Source organism: Nanorana parkeri, unplaced genomic scaffold (assembly GCF_000935625.1).
Source record: "Nanorana parkeri isolate BGI_ZX_2015 unplaced genomic scaffold, ASM93562v1 scaffold1061, whole genome shotgun sequence".
NCBI classification, from domain to species: domain Eukaryota; kingdom Metazoa; phylum Chordata; class Amphibia; order Anura; family Dicroglossidae; genus Nanorana; species Nanorana parkeri.
The window spans coordinates 345,281-358,299 of record NW_017307329.1 but is presented as its reverse complement, the minus strand read 5'-3'; the positions used below and the strand labels follow the sequence as shown (position 1 = coordinate 358,299).

The 13,019-nt window shown below is 41.6% G+C and overlaps 1 long non-coding RNA gene across 1 annotated transcript in view; it reads right to left on the bottom strand.

The window, feature by feature from the left end:
• Positions 1–1,454, bottom strand: part of LOC108796133 — a 2,297-nt gene extending 843 nt beyond the window's left edge. The window contains exon 1 of the long non-coding RNA XR_001941786.1: positions 1,424–1,454. This is a non-coding gene — a long non-coding RNA (uncharacterized LOC108796133). The remainder of the gene's footprint in view (positions 1–1,423) is intronic.
• Positions 1,455–13,019: the final 11,565 nt, after the last annotated feature.

Genomic DNA, 13,019 nt, shown 5'->3' with positions numbered 1-13,019 from the left:
ATATATAAATTTGAAGATTGAAAAAGTACTCATTTACTAGGCTGTCAGGTATATAAATCTGTTATGTATAAATAGAAGTCGGAAGGGCATGGTTTGCATTGCTATTTTGTTTTAAGCAAATGATAAGTGAAAGCCTCTAGTTTTAGGAAATGCTTTTACTTCAAAGCATTTTAAAGAGGCCCTTTGAGCCCTTTTGACAACCTCAATATACAAGAGCAACTACGCTCCAGGTCAGGCTGCACTATTAGCGCCTCTGCATCTTTTAGGTGCTGATTCGACTGATTTTGTTGACTCATCAATTCCAAACTCCCAACTTTAGATTACCACAAAACTGGAATATCAGATCGCTATCTTTATTTTAGTACAGCCGATGAGAATACTTGCTCTTAAAGCAGACCTAAACGCTAGTTTCAATAAAAGTCTAACAGTTAGAATGTTATGATAGAAGAAACTCTGTGTGTCTCCTGCCATAAGCCTTCTTTTCGTGCCTGATATCAGTTTTGTTTTTTTTTACTAATTGTACCTTGAGTACCACACATTTGCAGCTCAGTTTCCAATCCCGGCACCTGTGCCAGGACAAAGTAACTATACACGGAGAGTTACATCATCCTCGGCCCGCCAGTGGAAAAGGCTGGATAAAGAATGAAGACCCTGGACCAAGAAGAAGGCTAGTGGAAGATGGCAGCATGGGGAGTGATGAAGGGTATTTTGGACCTCACCTCTCTAAAGTAGGGCACCTTGGTAGCCTTTGGCAAGTGCTCTGGGTACCAGCAATGGCATAATTGTGCTTTAAAGAACATCTCCACAAATTTTTAAAAGTTAACCCTTGCAGTGGAACTCCCACAAAACTGCTTGTTTTGGCCTACAGAGCAGAATAAAGAAGATGCACTCACCTGATCCTTGATCCTGCAGCTGTAACCGCTCACCTCCCTTTCCCTCCACTCAGGCTGTGGAATGTCCCTTGGCGTCCTCAAATCTAATGCAAGTGAATGGACCTTGCATAGACATGATGACGTTAGCAAGAATTAGACTTCCGGAGCCTGGGAAAAGAGGCTGCAGGGACCGGTCTTCCTGGACCAAAATGAGCAGTTAACCCTTGCAATGTGGGTAACTTTGAAAATTCCTGGAGATGTTTTACACTACTCTCAGAGTTTTAGAAAGGGCGGGAAGCAGTATGAAACACATACGAGCTTGTATTTCTGTTTGCATGAATAAAATAAACTTTTCTGCCATTCAGATTGTTCAATAATCTTTTTGGGAGTTTGGAATAATTACTGTACTACATGGAACTTCAATAGGAGATGTTTTACAAGCAATAGCAACAAAATGCACGACCAACTATAAGGTAGTCATGGAATGGACAGCACTGCGAGCAGTGTTTGACAAAACCAATATCATATCACTGTCTACATTAGAGTCTTACATCAGAGTCGCTGTCAGAGCTGGAACTGCTGTTTGATTTATCTCCACCCTGGAAAGAAAAAAGAAAAACATAAGTCAGATATCATTATACACATAAAAGAATAAGATTCAGATAACTGATCTTGTTCTATCACACTACCCTTTGCTGCTCTCCAATTGTACTATTTAGGTGACCTGACCAGCCAGGAGACACTACAATGAAACCTGGAGCTTTGAAAACCTTAATCAAAGGGCAGCTATAGCTTTCATAAAACCACCTATTAAAAAAAAGGTAAAGCTGAACTCCAGGCAGAAATAAGAAAAACACCACTTGATGCAGGTATTAAAAACAAGTAAATGTATTGTTACATGGAACTAGCATATGTACCTGAACCTGTCCTGATATCAGCCTCTGACACCTGCACAGCAGACTGGGAAAAGAGAGGCAGCACTAGGAACCAATCAGGTTCTGCTGTATGCACATGTGCTGACAGGGGACATACAGACAGAAAAATAAAGCAGAGGTGATCAGTGTTTTGATGCTCCTCTTCTGTCCAATCAGAGGTCTGAGGCCCCGTTCACACCAGGGCGATCTCCACGCAAATTTTGAAATCTATATGGAAACCGCGCTGATCAGCACGGAAAAAAAGGGTCAGGGAGCATTTCGGGTGGCAAGCAGTTCGGATCGAGCAGTCGCATGAACGGTCCCCATGGCAATGTATGGGATCTTTCATGTCGGCAGTTCAGCGCCACCAGGTAATAGTTTATCTATAGCTGAATGACTGTTTCAAGACATATTTATGTTTTAGTAGAGATTAACCTATGATCTGCAATTTAAAGTTGGGGAAAGGGGAAATTGTCTGGCAGTGCTGTTCTTTAAAGTCTGCCTCAAGCCAGAAAATGTTTTTATTGGTATTGGACAGAGTAGTAAAGGGGTTAGAACCCCCACTCTAGCGTCTAGCCCTCACATGGAAGCGAGTATTTCTCTACCCTATTTCATGCTGTATAGCAATCCTGTCACTGGGGGGGGTTTATGATGCTAGTATGACAGGGCCCTTAAGCCCAATTCTAGGTTTTGCTTCCCCAGAGGACCCACATGCTATACTTTTTGCTTTGATTGATAATGTGTATATTTATTTCCCACAAGTTGGCTACATGACACACTGGGTGGTCCTCACTGATGCAGAGAAAGCTCCTGCTCTCTCCATCATTACACTGTAAATAAAGGGCACCATGGTGAAGTCCTAGGGGTGAAGGCCCATGATGTCCTGCATCCATAGAATGTCCTAATCGGAATCACACTAAGGGGTCTATTTATAAAAAAAACTTGCAGGGCCTTCGCCCTGAGAATATCTGTGAACATTCATTTTGAGTGAATAATGCCAAAAACAAATGTTCTTTAAAAACAAATGTATTTAACCCAGTTTGAATGTCGTGTTGTAAGAATACATTGTGGCCACTAGATGGAGTTTCCCAGTTTAAATGTACTTTGTTGTTGTAATAATACATTTTGGCCACTAGATGGAGCTGAGGGACATGGGAAATAAATAATTATTTCCTATGCTCCTCAGCTCCATCTTTTTGTTAGTAAAAATGTACCCACAGTTAGGCTTTAATGTACAGTACTTAATAACTATTATCTAGGTGACTGATTATAACTGATAACTTGCAAAATTATAATTACATCTACCAAATACCATTGAAAGTTATCTTGAAACATGCCAATAAAAAGCCCAGTATGAAAGTCTTACCTTCTTGTCTTTCTTTTTCTTATCCTTTTTATCCTTTTTGTCATGTGTCTTATCTTTGTTCTTATCCTTATCCTTATCCTTGTCCTTGTCCTTATCATCACCATCTTTCCCAAACACTACAACAGATCAGAAGATGATCAAAATCACATCACGGATCACATTCTTATTACATATGATGAGACACTGATAGGAGGAAATACAATTATAGGTGTAGATCGGAAACCCAGTGTAACTCTATGGGCAGCCGGATGTAAATGGACACGCGTCTGTTTACATCCGATCGCCTCCAGCTCCGTCTAGGTCCAGAAAGCCAGATGTGATCTTGAAGGATCGGAGGTAATCGGTTGTAAATGGACACGTCTGCTTATATCATAGAGCCCATAGAGCTAAGATCGGTCTGTTCAGTTCAGTTTTTAACTCACGATAGAAGAAAAACATACTACTCCGATCATCTGTACATGGATCCCCTGCTAATTGGAACAAACAGTGCCCATGTGGAAGGGACCTAAGCAACTCTGCTTAGTAAGAATAGGAGGTTTTCCCTGAAAATTTCTAAATTTTAAGGTGACTTAAAGCAGAACTGCAGGCAAAACTTTTATTAACCCTTGCAGCAGGGACCATGCAGAGTGTATAGATTTGAGGATGCGGAGCGACATTCCAATGATGCAGTGTAGGAGGAGACAGGCTTCAGGGACCGAAGAAGAAGGGAGCCGGCTCAGTGGTTCAGGAGAGTATATCTTTTTTTTTTTTTAGCACCTAGACAAAAACGAGCAGTTAACCCTTGCAATGCAGGGGTAGCCCCAATGCAGGGGTTAATAAAATTTTGCCCAAAGTTTTGCTTTAAGACACTTAAAAATTGAGACATTTTCAGGGAATCATAGAATAATCCTAATATATATTGAAAATGATACTTACATTTCATGACACCTGACATTTTGGTGGAATGTGCAAGTTTTTACCACCACAGATTTTACGAATCTTGTTTTACGCCTAAAAAAAATAAATAAGATTGCTTATGTACAACAGAGTAGATTGCTGTATGTCTGATCACAATAGGTAGAATCATTAACCCATTAAGGACCCAGTCCTTTATTTCATTTTTTGTACACATGTTATCCACATTTTAGGCCTGAAAATTACTTCAAACCCCCAAACATTATATATTTTCTGAAAGCCAAGACCCTGTAGAATGTAATAATGGCAGTTGCAAATTTTTCTGTTGCATGATATTAGTGCAACTTATTATCAAACCCAAAGCTGTAGTGAAAAATGCACTTAAGTTTATTTATTACAGGTATTTATAGAGCACCGACAATTTAGATTTACATGCACATTCACATCAGTCTCTATCCACAAGGAGCTTACAATCTAAGGTCTCTATCTTACATGCATGCATACATAGGAGGGTCAATTTAGAGAGGAGCCAATTAACCTCCCAGCATGTCTTTGGAGTGTGGGAGGAAACCGGAGTACCTGGAGTAAACCCACGCAAGCACAGGGAGAACATGCAAACTCCTTGCAGATAGTGACCTGGCCTGGATTCGAACCAGGGGCCCCCAGTGCTGGCCACTGTGCTGCCCACTCTTCTACTGAGCATCCCTTAATCAGCTGATCGAAGGAGACGAATGGATGGAGCTTGCAGCTGATTTTGGGTCTTTTGACAGCAGTAATTATTGATGAAGGAATCTATTCTATTTTTTTTTATCAGCCTGCAGATTAAACTAAAGAAATAGACTTATGTATACCCAACTTTACACTGTATTCCTCTTCCAGTGACAATTCAAAAACATTTCTTTTTCTTTTTTTTTTTTTGCCATTTGTGTCCCATCGGGGAGATTTCCCTTCACTTTCTGCCCTGACCCTAAATTGTAGATTATGTATAACAGGTTACTGTCTAGTGTCTACTAATTTGTGCACTTATCCTTATCCTAAGTGCACGTATAGACAAAACTTTTTTTAAGCTGTAGATAAAATAAGGAAGGGTAAAAACTCCAAACATGTAAATTTGTTGCTGTCTGTAGCCCACTGAAGAGATTTCCCTTTACTTATATCTTGGAAATGAGGAGAAATCTCCCTAAAGTGAAGGGAAAATTTCCATGTTGTCACCAGAAAATTGGATAATTTCCTCTCACCTCTTGCTTTGGTGACAGCTCAAAAATGTTGGATTCTAAAGTTATAAAAGAAGGTTTGCCTTTACATACACTTTAACCACTTTCCGTCCAGCCATTGTAGCTAAACGGCCGGACAGTGGCTTCTTAAATGCGGGTGAGAGTTTTATCCTGGCCGCTGACCTATCTTGGGCTCCGCCGTGCCCAGTGTGGGCCCAGGACTGTGAGCGGAGATCGGAGGGAGATCAGCACACATCTTTATCGCTGAACTCTCCTCCGATCTCTGAATGTGTAAGTGATGTGTATTACATCACTTCCGTCTTCAGCTGTAATTTCTCTTGCTTCTGTAGACATACAGAAGCTGGTGAAGCAGATCTCTGCTTCATCAGCATCTTTGGGGGTCCCTAAGTGACATTAGGGGTCTTATAGACCCCTAATGTCTCCATAAAGAGGACCTCTCACTGTAAATTTGCTATAGGGGGCACATAGAAACACAAACATGCTTTGGGTGTGTCTACATGTAAATACAACGATTGCGCCCATTGCACCGCACCTGTTCACTGTGAATGTTGGAGTGCAAGCAATAATTCTAAGGCCATCGATCACTGATAACACTAAACTGTAGAGCGGTAGAAGCTTTTAAAGTGTCGCCTATGGCTAATTTTGGGTATGGTAGTTTTTTGTGATTTTGTGGACGCACACAATTTTAAGGCTTGACATGTTTGGTGTCTATTTACCCGATGTGACCCCAACTTTTATATATTTTTTTCCAACATTTTCAGTACTTTTTCTTTATATAGTAAATATATTTTAAAAAATCCAGTGGTGATTAAACACCACCAAAAGAAAGCTCTATCTGTCCCCAAAAATGTATATAAGATTCATTTCAGTACAGCGTTGCATGGCTGAATAAATGTCAGTGAAAGTACTGCAGCGCTGAATACTGAAAAATGGCCTGGACAGGAAGGGGGTTAAACCAGCATTTCTCAACCTTTTTTTAGTCACGGCACCCTTTAAAGGTATGCAGAATCCTGAGGAAACTCAGTCTAAAATGCAATACATTTTAAGGGGGACCCCCAGGCAAAAACACACAAAAAAGTGGGTTTCCCCCTTCACATCAAAATGCCTCCTTCAAATCAACATTTCTCTTTCACATCGGAGTCACCCTTTGCATCAGTAGCCCCCTATCACATCAGAAGCCCCACTTTCATAACAGAGTCCCCCCATTTTACATCAGGGTTCCCCTTTTACATCAGGAGCCCCTTCACATAAGTCTTCATTGCCCCCTTAACATCATAGTCTCACTACCACAAAATTGTGAGCCACCCCTGAGGATGCCAGGAGGCACACCGGTGAGCCATGGCACCCTGGTTGAGAAAGGCTGCTTTAAACCTTTACTAAAGGACACATACAGTAGAAAACAGCCCCCTCTATCTATATATGTATCACATGGGCAGAACATTCAATGGTTACCTCTCACAGGTGATGGCTGTAGATCTTCTTCCCAGCTAATGCACAGACAACACCAGCGGTAGAGAATAAAAGCTGGGATGGTTCAGTACTGTACAACAGACAACACCCAACCCGTTCCAGAAATACTGGACGAACGGGTTTCCTTCTAAATCTTCTTTATGTTCTTTCTGAACCATATTGGGGATGCTGATTTCTGCTGACAAACTTCACAGATAGGTGGTATTTAAAACAATCCAACATTTATTAAAAAAAACAAGTTGTTCTCAGTGGTTCTTCCATCAACGTACTACCGCTTGTAAACATGGTTGATGAATCCCTTTAAGCTGTGGAGTGTCAGAACTTGTGGTAGATCTAGGAGCGGCTGAGATGACAAAATATTAGACTTGGCATTCACCCAGGGCATCATTGCTCAGATGTCAGCAGGTTATAGCTTCTAGTTTTTGTATTTATAATGACAATTCTGTTAAGGCTAAACAAAAAAAACACATTTCTCTCTAGATCATGTATATAGATTGCAAAGACAGTGCATCTACACTGAAGCTGTCGTATGTTGCTCCTCTACTGGTTGTATGAAGACAAGGCAGGAACTGTACAGGCACCTTCAGACTGAAGTTTTCCTTGAACGCTCTGCACATCTGCTGCCACATTTAACAGCTTCCTCCAGCGTGCAATAAGATATTGCATTTTTGTATTTTTCTGTTATTTTATTCTACACTTTATTACTATCACAAGGAGACTGACAATCTCTTAATGTCCCCCCTGTACTTAGGGACAGAGAGTCCATGATTTGCTCCTTCCTGGGTTTATGCCTCACTAGGGATGTTCTTTGATTTGCCACCACTCTTCATCCTAGAGGAACTTTGAATGTGCTGCCTGGAAAATAAGAGACTGGGGAGGGGTTACTGAGCTCACAGAGATATCATGGAAGCCTGGAAAATAGGAGAGGGGGGTACTGGGTTCATAGAGATATCAGGGAAGCCTGGAAAATAAGAGAGAGGGGAACTGAGAGAGCCATGGGGGAGGGGCACTTCCTAAAAGTGTAAAAGTGCTGGAGAGGTTTTGTAGTCATGCAAACCACTTTTAGTACATTGCACTAAGCCAACAGAAAAAAATGTAATCGAAAGCATGGCTTCTATTGTGACCACAAGCTTATTTACAGCCCGTTACTTCCCCACTGTAGTACTTATGGCAGCGGAAGTAGAAGGATTAGGTCACTTGTAATGTCACACCTCTGGAGAGTATGGGGTATAGTTTGGGCCTCATCAGTTTTGGAAGGACATAGGGGTTTTTAAGGGTGTGGAAAGGCAGGCAACCCAATGAATCAAAAGGCATATGAGACCTCACAATGTAAGACGCATTATAAGTGATTATTACATAAACCTATGCAGGGTCAGCATAAGGATCTGGCAAATAAACTTTTGATTTCAAGGATATTAAGGACATCAACTAGTTGTGGTAGAAAGATGATTTACCACCTGTAAAGGAAGAGGATCTTTATAGTACACGTTAAACCCCAACAATAAACATCTCTAGTTTGCTGCCTTTTGGTCTGTTTAATAAATAATTGAAAGCATTTTGTGATATCTGTTTGATAAGTGCAAAAACAAAACCTGTTGATCTTGTCAGAAGCTCAGAGCTGTCCTCTGTACACTTCCTGCATTATCTCTAAGAACAGTTGAGTTCAGTGGGAGCAGTTGAGTAGTATAGCAAAGGTCAATGGGCAGGGCTGATACCACTCAGTCCACACAAATGCTGTGTGTTAGCCCACAACAGTCGCTGAGTACATTTCTGGCAGATCATCGGGTATTTTTCTGTACTTGCACAGTCTTTAAAGCGATAAAACATGGGAAATGTGCATGTATTGCAGAGATGTACAGCATATGTTTTGTTTTCCTTGAAATACATTTTAAAGTTGAACTCCAGTTTTTAACGGTGTCATATATTTTATATGGCCTTTACCTTTTTAAAGTAGCTCTGACACAACATAACTCTTGGCTTTTGTAAGCTTTTAAATGGATGTAGAGGGGAGGATCTGGACTTGAGGGCCAAACATCATCAGGGCATTGACAACAGTCTCCAAAAATGTGGACATTAAATCAGAACTGGGGTATCTTCTCCCTAATGTCCATCCCTCGGAGAAGGCTGTGTAAGAATTGGGAATGTGCTACATAGTACTTACCTCAGCTCTTTTGTAGGCCTGGCAAAGCCATTTCCTCTTATAACCTCTATTTAAAAATAGTGATTGTAGAATCTTAGCCTCTTCCTCAAAATCTTGTAGCAATTCCTATGTGCTCCTATACTGTACATTGTCCAATGTGAATGCATTTAACCAAGCAATGCGGATGAAAACTATCTGCATGGAGGAGGTTGTTGCTAGGGGTTGGTTTTCACTATAGATGTGTATGAATGAATTCCTCTTCTTCAGTCTCAATGGATTAGTCCAAGAAGGTGACCTTACCCGAGTCACAAAGACTTGTAAATTTTCAATACTGCCCACTAATTCAACTGCCTCCTGCATCGATCCTGTCCACAGAAACAACACATCGTCTATATATGTATACCAGGCTAATATTCTGGACCGATATACTGGTGAAACATAGCCTTCAAACATGTCGTTCTCCCATTCACCAAGGTACTGTATATTTGCATATGCTGGTGCACATTTGGTGCCCATTGCCATATCTTGAGTTTGACAAAAAAAAAGCATTATCAAAGGTAAACTTATTGGGGGGAATTTATCAAAACTGGAGCAAACAGACCCTGGAGCAGTTGCCTATGGCAACCAATCAGCATCTCTCTTCACTTTGCTCACGTAAGATTTGAAAATGAGACAGAGAAGCTGATTGGCTGCAGAGCAAATCTGCACAAGTTTTGATAAATTCCCCCCATTGTGTGTCCTCAGCTTCTCATCAGGACCCCCTACCCTGTGGTGACATATTGGGAAGGATTAATTTCAAGACAAGGTATTAGTATCTTATGATCAATTTGTGCACCTGCACGCTGCCATCCGGCTGTATACACACACTGCATGTAGACATTCATTATTAGTTTATATGGGCCATTATGGAAAGATGGTTCGAAAATGTATGGCACCTCAGCACACCAAAACACGGAATGTACATTACCATACCACAATAGTATGAACTGGCCCTTAAAGGGGAAGTAAAGCTGGTACTGTAAAAAGTGCTGACAGCTTTTTTAATGTCATAGATAGTTCACCAGCTTGTCAGTGCCAGGATGAAGTAACTTCAGTGCGCATGAGCTGGATGTACAAAATTCTGGCCCAGCCAATCAAAACAGTCATGGTCTCTTAACCTGGAATTAAACCAGGAGAAAAAAGAAGCACCAGCAACAGATGGGAAACATAGACATCGCAGCACTGGAGGGGATCACTTTCCTTGGTGTGTCTGCCACAATGTGCAAAAAGGCTGTGCATACTTATGGCAAAAAGCTCCTGGGGGTCCAAAATTGTTAATTTGCTTTGGCGGTTTAAACCAAACTCCGGGTTTGGAATTCACCCTGTACACCCAGACACACTGGAGTACCCTTGAACTTGACTTTTTTTTTTTAAAGAACAAATTCTTCATACTTTCCTCATTTCCAGGTGTCTTCAGTCCAGTCCAGTGACATCACAGGCCCTCCTCACCCTCTTTTTCATTAGTCGCCGAATCCTAAATTCTGCAGAGAGCTTCTGCATGTCATTATGTCCAAAGCATTTTCTTTTGAGTGCATTGTGGAGAAGAAGAGCCATGACACGCTAGAGCTCACAACGCACAGGTGTGATTGGGCCCTTGAAAAATTTGTCGGCAAATTGGATGAGTATGAAATGAATAAAGAACCCTAAAGCTGGTCATACACGAGTAGAATTTGTTTTCAGAACTTTTATTCAATTTTCTTTAACTAATAGGGTCCAATCAACTGTTGTTTTCAACTGTATAGACAAAAAAAAAATCCAAGGAGCAGGATGGAAATTTTTACTCGAACAGATGAAATTTTAACGGTAAATGTGTTTTTTTGTTCTGGAAAATCCATTAATTCTAAAATCGAATGTTAAGACCAAACAAAATTTCAAACAACATTTGTGAAGTCTCTGAGGGCATTATCGAATGTTCTGATGAGATTTGTCATATGAACGCTCGTACAAAAATCTACCAGTGTATGGCCAGCTTTTAATGTGTTTTACCAAGTGCTCTTTATTTTCTATACAGTTTTTACTTTAGTCATTCCTCTTTACTGGTTCCTCTCTATAGAACAAGTCACACCTGTAGGACAAGGATTTTCCCAGCTATGTAAAATATTATCTGCAGGCTTTGCAATGCCGGAGGCTGTTTTCAAACTTGAATGGGCAAGTTTAAATGATAGCCTTTTTTCTGTTTTAGGACAAAGGAATGCACTCACAAGTGAGCCATGCAAGTCCCAAGAAATGGTTCAGTAATAAATATAACCTTTCAAAATAGATGTAAACCTCATCTAGTGACATTTAGTTTGCTCAGGAACTGTGTATCTCAAACTATCGCTGTGCTTTGTTATTTTTTCATAAATATATTTTTCATTTTTTGTCGTGCGAAAAGGTGCAGGAGCGATTTTAGCGCGGTTTGAGTCCCATAGACATCTCTATGCATTGAAAACCGCGCAACAACTGCTCTGTTTTCAATAAACAGTTGCGCAATCGAACACGTGCGAAAACAGCTCAGCATCTGAAACGCCTAGGTGTGAACCTAGCCTTAGGGGTTGATATGTTAGGGAGTAGGTTAAGTGTCGTGTTATGGTTAGACTAAGGGTTCTTTTTTAAATTTAAGGGGAAAACTGTCTGGATTTCTGGCTAAAGCTTCTCTGGCTACAAAAACACATTCCAGCTATAGGTTCTACTACATTACAGCTCGTGAGGACCTTTCTTCCAGACCTATAAAGTGTAAGTCCATCCAAAGACATACACAGGAATATTGTTTTTTTAGTTAAGTAGGGGAATGCTAGGACCTTGCTTCATGTCTGGTGACACTGTGGGGATAAATCTCTCTAGAAGAGCTATGAGAGCAGTAAAAACTCAACAGGAGTTCTAATCCTTCCTCACTCTATCCAAAACTAGAAAGGTTTTTGACTTTAGTAATATTAAGACTGGAGCTCTCCACCCTGACTGCTCCTTCAGCAAATGCCTGGCTGACAAGTTCAGACAGACAGGATACAATAGAATAGAAATAGAATCCTGGGGAAGTGGCCCCCTGAGCGATACAACAGGAATCCTGGGGAAGTGGCCCCCTGAGCTATGCACATTCTAGGAGATTAATGTTATAATGACCCTGTTATGAGAGAAGCACAAGGGGTACCACTGCAGGCTTCTTCCAGAAAATCCGAAATGTCTGTCCGTGTCTGACTTCAGTACGTTTAAGGCGCACACCTAGAACAATCATGCTGTATGATCAAGAACATCCATCCTGCCCTCCTTCAAGATTGGTTGGCTACAGCACGCCTGCTGAGATCTTAGCATGCCACAGACATACAATCTGCTAAGCACTCGTTTAGCCTATGTAGCAAAACACTGGAGGCTATTGTGTTGTTCACAGCAACCAATAAGATTCCACTTGTGAAATCTTTAGTGCAGGTTGGAGAAAAACTTTGAATGGGGCTGATCACGAGTCTCGCATATTCCTCCATGAGACTTGTGCAATCTCTTTTAGGCAGGAGGTGCTGTATAATACAATGACAGCTTCCACCACCCGCAGCTCTTTGAAAGTAATCAAACAGCCTGCCATTACCTGTGGACGATCATACCTAGACACAAAGGGGTCTATTGACGAAGCTGCCGAAGGATCTAGCCGTAGCTTCGGCTGATCCTTCAGCTAGCTTCGTCCCCAGGACCCCTTTGGTTCAGTAGAACCGAAGGGCTGCTGTACGGGCTATTCACTATAGCCCGTACAGCTCCCAAAGTGGGCTGAGCGGCTCAGTCGAGCCGAAGACATATGCCTCGGCTCGACGGAGCCGAGGTGAAAGCCGAAGCTGGCCGAGCGACCGGCCGACAGCCTGCTTCTGACAGCTGGGCGGAGCCAGCCTTGATCTTATGGCTGGCTCTGGCCACTTGCAGAGAGATCAGCGTTCCTGGTTACCAGGTAACCAGGGACACTGATCTCCAGACAGCCCAACTCTCTCTCTATTAGATAGCGGCTCCCGGCCGCCCAGGAGAGAAACACTTTCTAAAAGGAAAGTTTTGCTCTGCTCGATCGAGCAGATTAAACCTTTCCCTGCTTTTTTTTTTTTAATGCTAACTTCGAGCGGTTACCTATTGCCCCGC